Raw genomic sequence first — 6,451 nt, forward strand, 5'->3', positions numbered from 1 at the left:
AGTAAAGTTTCTAGCAGTATTACTCATAGTAGCCAAAAGGTGGAAACAACTCAGATGTCCATCAAGTGATGAAAGGATAAACAAAATGTTGTGTATCTATACAGTAGACAACTGTTCACTCATCAACAGGAATGAAATCTTGACGCATGCTACAACACAGACGAACCTTGAAAATATGCTAAGAGAAAGAAGCCAGACAAAGGCCGCACATTGTGTGATTCCATCTGTATGAAATGTTCTGAATGGGCAAATCTCTAGAGACAGGAAGTAGATTAAGGGTTGCCAGAGGCTGGGGGTGGGGGTGGGGGCTAGACGGTTGATACTTAAAAGGTACAGGGGTTTCTTTTTCAGATGATGAAAATGTGCTGAAATTGATGGTGGCGATAGTTGCACAAGTCTGTGAATACACTAAAAATCATTGCATTGTGTGCTGTCAATGGGTGAACTGTATGGTGTGTGAATTATGACTCAGTTAAGCTGTTTTTAAAAAGTCAAGGCCAGGCACAGTGGCTCATGCCTGTAACCCCAGCACTTTGGGAGGCCTGGGAGGGCGGATCACTTGAGCTCAGGAGTTCACGACCAGCCCGGCCAACATGGTGAAACCCCGTCTCTACTAAAAACACAAAACTTGTCCCGGCATGATGGTGCACACCTGTAATCCCGGCTACTCGGGAGGCCGAGGCATGAAAATCGCTTGAACCTGAGAGGTGGAGGTTGCAGTGAGCCGAGATTGTGCCACTGCAGTCCAGCCTGGGCGACAGAGCCAGACTCCACCTCAATTAATAAATAAATAGTCAAACAAGTGGGGACCCTGGGGTGGGGGTGGGGGGAGGCCATGACCAGGAGGGGCACAAGGTGGGATTCTAGAATCTGGTAAACTTCTGTCCCTCAGTCTGGGTACATGGGTGGGTTCACTTTATGAAAATTCATCCACGGCCAGGCACTGTGGCTCGTGCCCATAATCCCAGCTACTTGGGAGCCCAAGACAGGAGGATGCCTAGAAGCCAGGAGTTCAAGACAAGCCTCGGCAACATAGCATATTTTATTTCTAAAATAAAAAAAAAAAGACGAAGAAAGAAAGGGAGGGAGGGAGGAGCGAGACAGAGAGAAAAAGAAAAAAAGAAAAAGGGCTGGGCACAGTGGCTCATGCCTATAATCCCAACACTTTGGGAGTCTGAGGCAGGCACATCACGTGAGCGCAGGTGTCAGAAGTTACAGTGAGCTATGATCACGCCACTGCACTCCTGGGCAACAGAGGGAGGCCCTGTCTGTAAACAAACAAACAAACACGGACTTTGCTTTTTAGGGCAGTTTGGGTTTACAGCAAAATTGAGCAGAAAGGGCTGGGCCTAGTGGCTCACAACTGTAATCCCGGCACTTTGGGAGGATCACCAGAGGTCAGGAGTTTGAAACCAGCCTGGCCAGCATGGTGAAACCCTGTCTTTACTAAAATAACAAAAATTAGCTGGCCGTGGTGGTAGCACCTATAATCTCAGCTACTTGGGAACCTGAGGCTGGAGAATTGCTTGAACCCGGGAGACAGAGGTTGCAGTGAGCCGAGATCACACCACTGCACTCCAGCCTGGGCGCCAGAGTGGGACTCCATTTCAAAAAAAAAAAAAAAAAAAAAAAAAAAAAATTAGCTGGGTGTGGTGGCACATGCCTCTGGTCCCAACTACTTGGGAGGCTGAGGCAGGAGGATACATTGAGCCCAGTAGGTCGAGGCTGCAATGAGCCATGATTGCACCACTGCACTCCAGTCTAGCAATAGAGTGAGAGATCCTGTCTCAAAAAAAAAACAAAACAAAAAAACTGGCCCGGCGCGGTGGCTCACACCTGTAATCCCAGCACTTTGGGAGGCTGAGGCAGGCGGATCACCTGAGGTCGGGAGTTTGAGACCAGCCTGACCAACATGGAGAAACCCCGTCTCTACTAAAACTACAAAATTAGCTGGGCGTGGTGGTGCTTGCCTGTAATCCCAGCTACATGGGAGGCTGAGGCAGGAGAATCAACTGGGAGGTGGAGGTTGCCATGAGTTGAGATCGCACCACTGCACACCAGCCTGGGCAACAAGAGCGAAACTCAGTCTTAAAAAAAAAAAAAAAAGCTGAGCAGAAAATACAGGGATTTTCCAGACACTCCTGACCAGCACACATGCACAGCACCCCCTTGCTATCCACATCACACGCCCGAGTGGTGCATTTGTTACAGTGGGTGAACCTACACTGACACGTCATCGCCCAGAATCCATGGTTTAAATGCGGGTAACTCCTGGTGCTGTACGTTCTGTTTGTTTGAACAAATATATAATGGCATGGATCTCCCATTACAGTGTCATACAGAGTAGTTTCACTCCCTGAAAAATTCTGTTTTTCAACAGCTTTATTGAGATATAACTGACATCCACTTAAATGCACACATTTAAAGTGTATAGTCTTTTGTTGTTGTTGCTATTGTTGAGACGGAGTCTCACTCTGTCACCCAGGCTGGAGTGCAGTGGTGCGACCTTGGCTCACTACAACCTCCACCTCCTAGGCTCAAGCCATCCTCCCACCTCAGCCTTCCCAGTAGCTGGAACCACAGGTGCGCAACACCAAGCCTGGCTAATTTTTTTTTTATTTTTAGTAGAAACTGGGTTTTCTATGTTGCCCAGGCTGGTCTCGAACTCCTGAGCTCAAGCAATCCACCTGCCTCTCTGCCTCCCAAAAGTGCTGGGATTACAGGCCTGAGCCACCGCGCCTGGCCTCGTGTACAAGTCTTTGTAGGGACATGTTTTCATTTCTCTTGGGTCAACACTAGGATTGGAGTGGCATTTATCACAGCTAGGGGCAGTAGAATCCATATGAAGTTGTGAAATATGTATTCATGTGTGGTGTGTAAAGATTTTACTATAAATTGCTTTTTTATTTTTCTTTTATGTTACCATTGGGGCATTACCTTGAACTTTTTTTTTTTCCCGGAGACGGAGTCTTGCTCTTGTCACACAGGCTGGAGTGCAGTGGTGCGATCTCGGCTCACTGCAACCTCCACCTCCAGGGTTCAAGTGGTTCTCCTGCCTCAGCCTTCCGTGTAGCTGGGACTACAGGCGCCCGCCACCACACCGGGCTAATTTTTGTGTTTTTAGTACAGACAGGAGGGTTTCACCATGTTAGCCAGACTGATCTCGAACTCTTAAGCTCAAGTGATCTGCTCACCCTGGCCTCCTCCCAAAGTGCTGGGATTACAGGTGTGAGCCACAGTGCCCGGCCTTGACTTTTTTTTTTGAGACAAAGTCTCACTCTGTTGCCCAAGCTGGAGTGCAATGGCACAATCTCAGCTCACTGCAAACTTCACCTCCTGGGGTTCAAGTGATTCTCCCGCCTCAGCCTTCTGAGTAGCTGGGATTACAGGCACATGCCACCATGCCTGGCTAATTTTTGTATTTTTAGTAGAGAGGGGGTTTCACCATGTTGGCCAGGCTGGTCTCAAACTCCTGACCTCAGGTGGTCCACCCGTCTTGGCCTCCCAAAGTGCTGGGATTACAGGCATGAGGCACTGTGCCCAGCCTGAACTTTCTCTTAACATGTGTGTTAAGAAACATAAATTTCTGTGGATTTCATCCCGGGATGGCAAAGGGCCCACTGCAAATGTTTCTTAGAGAATGGGGATCTGGTGGCTGGTAGGATGAGAAGTAAAGCTCAGAGTTTATGCCAGAAAATACCCGAGAGGCCCAGGCTCGGCTGGAGCTCTTCCTGTTGCAAAAGGTGGGGAGCAGGCATAGGCAATGGGTGGGATGGGGCTGGGGCTGGGGGGCACTGCCTCTCTCTGATTCCGCATGGTCAAACCTGACCCTCTTTCCCTTTGCGGCTTCTGGGGTATTCACCTCACCCTGCTCACCCTGCTGATAAGGTCAGACATATATTCTGCACCGTTTCCTGTTTCTTTCTTTCTTTCTTTTTTTTTTTTTTGAGATGGAGTCTCGCTCTCTCGCCCAGGCTGGAGTGCAGTGTTGCGATCTCAGCTCTCTGCAAGCTCCGCCTCCCAGGTTCATGCCATTCTCCTGCCTCAGCCACTCAAGGAGCTGGGACTACAGGCACCCGCCATCACACCCGGCTAATTTCTTATATTTTTAGTAGAGATGGGGTTTCACCATGTTAGCCAACATGGTCTCGATCTCCTGACCTCATGATCCGCCCACCTCAGCCTCCCAAAGTGCTGGGAATACAGGTGTGAGCCACTGCACCCGGCCTTTTTTTTCTTTTTTTTTTTTTTTTGGAGATAGGGTCTTGCTTTGTTGCCCAGGCTGGAGTGTAGTGGAGTGATCACCGCTCACTGCAGCCTCTACTTCCAGGTTTAAGCAGTCCTCTCGCTCAGCCTCCCAAGAAGCTGGAACCACAGGCATGCACCACCACACCTGGCTAATTATTTGTATTTTTATTATTTGTAGAAACAGGGTCTCACATTGTTGCCCAGGCTGGTCTGGAACTCCTGGGCTCAAGCAATCCTCCTGCCTTGGCTTCCCAAAGTGCTAGAATTACAGGCAGCAGCCACCGTGCCCAGCCTCCTGATTCTATCTTATTCTTTGATCTGATTTTTTTTTTTTTTTTTTGAGGCGGAGTCTCACTCTATCGCCCAGGCTAGAGTGCAATGGCGCAATCTGGGCTCACTGCAACCTCTGCCTCCCAGGTTCAAGGAATTCTGCCTTAGTCTTCCAGGTAGTTGGGATTACAGGCACCTGCCACCATGCCCAGCTAATTTTTGTATTTTTAGTAGACACGGGGTTTCACCATGTTGGTCAGGTTGGTCTCGAACTCCCAACCCCAGGTGATCCACCCGCCTCAGCTTCCCAGAGTGCTGGGATTACAGGTGTGAACCACCATGCCCGGCCTCTTTGATCCTTTTGAGAAGCCACTTTACATCTTCTGAAAGGTATTTGGGTGAGTTGGATGAGGAGGGATCCCATTCAGCTGTGCTGAGCTAAAAGCACAGACTCTGGAGACAGGTGAGGAGCGGGGGTGGGGTCTGACTCTGCCACTGGGTTCCTTGACCAGGTCGCTTCTCTGCTCCGCACCTCAGTTTCTTCATCTGTAAGATGGAGACAATGTCAGCACCCACCTTGATAATAAAGCTGTTGTGTTGTGGAAGTGGGAGAGCCTGTACAGAATGCTCAGTGGGCAGCCTAGCACATGGTAAGCAAAGATTCATGCGGTTACTTGATTTTCAAAACACTTCTTGCTGAAGTCGGGGTGGGGCCCTGGTAATGACAATAGCCTCGAAGTTCCAGGCCCCTGTGGCGTGCCAGGCACATGTTATACCACGGTACAGATAATTTTTTTTTAATTTTTAAATTTTGATTATTATAAATACACAATAGTTGTATATATTTGTGGGGTATATGTGATTTTTGTTTTTTGTTTGAGACAGAGTCTCACCCTGCCGCCCAAGCTGGAGTGCAGTGGCGCAATCTCGGCTCACTACACCCTCCACCTCCCTGGTTCAAGTGATTCTCCCACTAATTTTTGTATTTTTAGTAGAGATGGGGTTTCACCATGTTGGCCAGGCTGGTCTCAAACTCCTGACCTCAGGTGATCTGCCTGCCTTGTCCTCCCAAAGTGCTGGGATTACAGGTGTGAGCCACCACGCCTGGCCAAGGATCTCATTCTTCTATGACTGAATAATATTCCATCATTTTTAGGTACCGCATTTTCTCTACCCATTCATCCACTGATGAATGACATTTAAATTTATTCTTTTTTTTTTTTTTTTTGAGACAGAGTTTCACTCTTGTTGTCCAGGCTGGAGTGCAATGGCAGGATCTCAGCTCACTGCAACCTCCACCTTCCAAGTTCAAGTGATTCTCCTGCCTCAGCCTCCCAAGTAGCTGGGATTACAGGCATCTGCCACCATGCCCGGCTAATTTTTGTATTTTTAGTAGACATGAGGTTTCACCATGTTGGCCAGGCTGGTCTCGAACTCCTGACCTCAGGTGATCCGCCCACCTCAGCCTCCCAAAGTGCTGGGATTACAGGTGTGAGCCACCACACCCAGCCTTAGATCGCTTCTTAATCTTGGCTGTTGTGAATGGTGCTGTGGGGAACGTGGGCAAGAGACTTATTGACCCATTCTACAGATGGGGAAATGAGGCTTGGATCAGCTCCCCCCAAACCATGCAGCAATTGCGGGCCAGTCTAGGACTGGAACCTGGGGCCCTGTGCTGCCCCACTGCGCCCCCCACAGGCCGTGTAGATGAAGCCTCCTCCCCAGGAATCATCCCTCTGCCAGGGGTCTCAGAGAAGAGGGGGCTGGGACCTCACGCTCTGGGCACACTTGCTTCCCCTGTGCAGTGTCCATGCTCTCTGTTAGGGCCACTTCCTTCTGGACAGTCACCTCCTGTCTTTGGCTCAATCCCCGCCACTGTTCCTCTTGCACAGTAGACTCGGGGGTCCTCTCAGAACAGGAAGCGGATCTTGGC

The sequence above is a fragment of the Pongo abelii genome, chromosome 18 (assembly GCF_028885655.2).
Source record: "Pongo abelii isolate AG06213 chromosome 18, NHGRI_mPonAbe1-v2.0_pri, whole genome shotgun sequence".
In the NCBI taxonomy this organism is placed as follows: Eukaryota; Metazoa; Chordata; class Mammalia; order Primates; family Hominidae; genus Pongo; species Pongo abelii.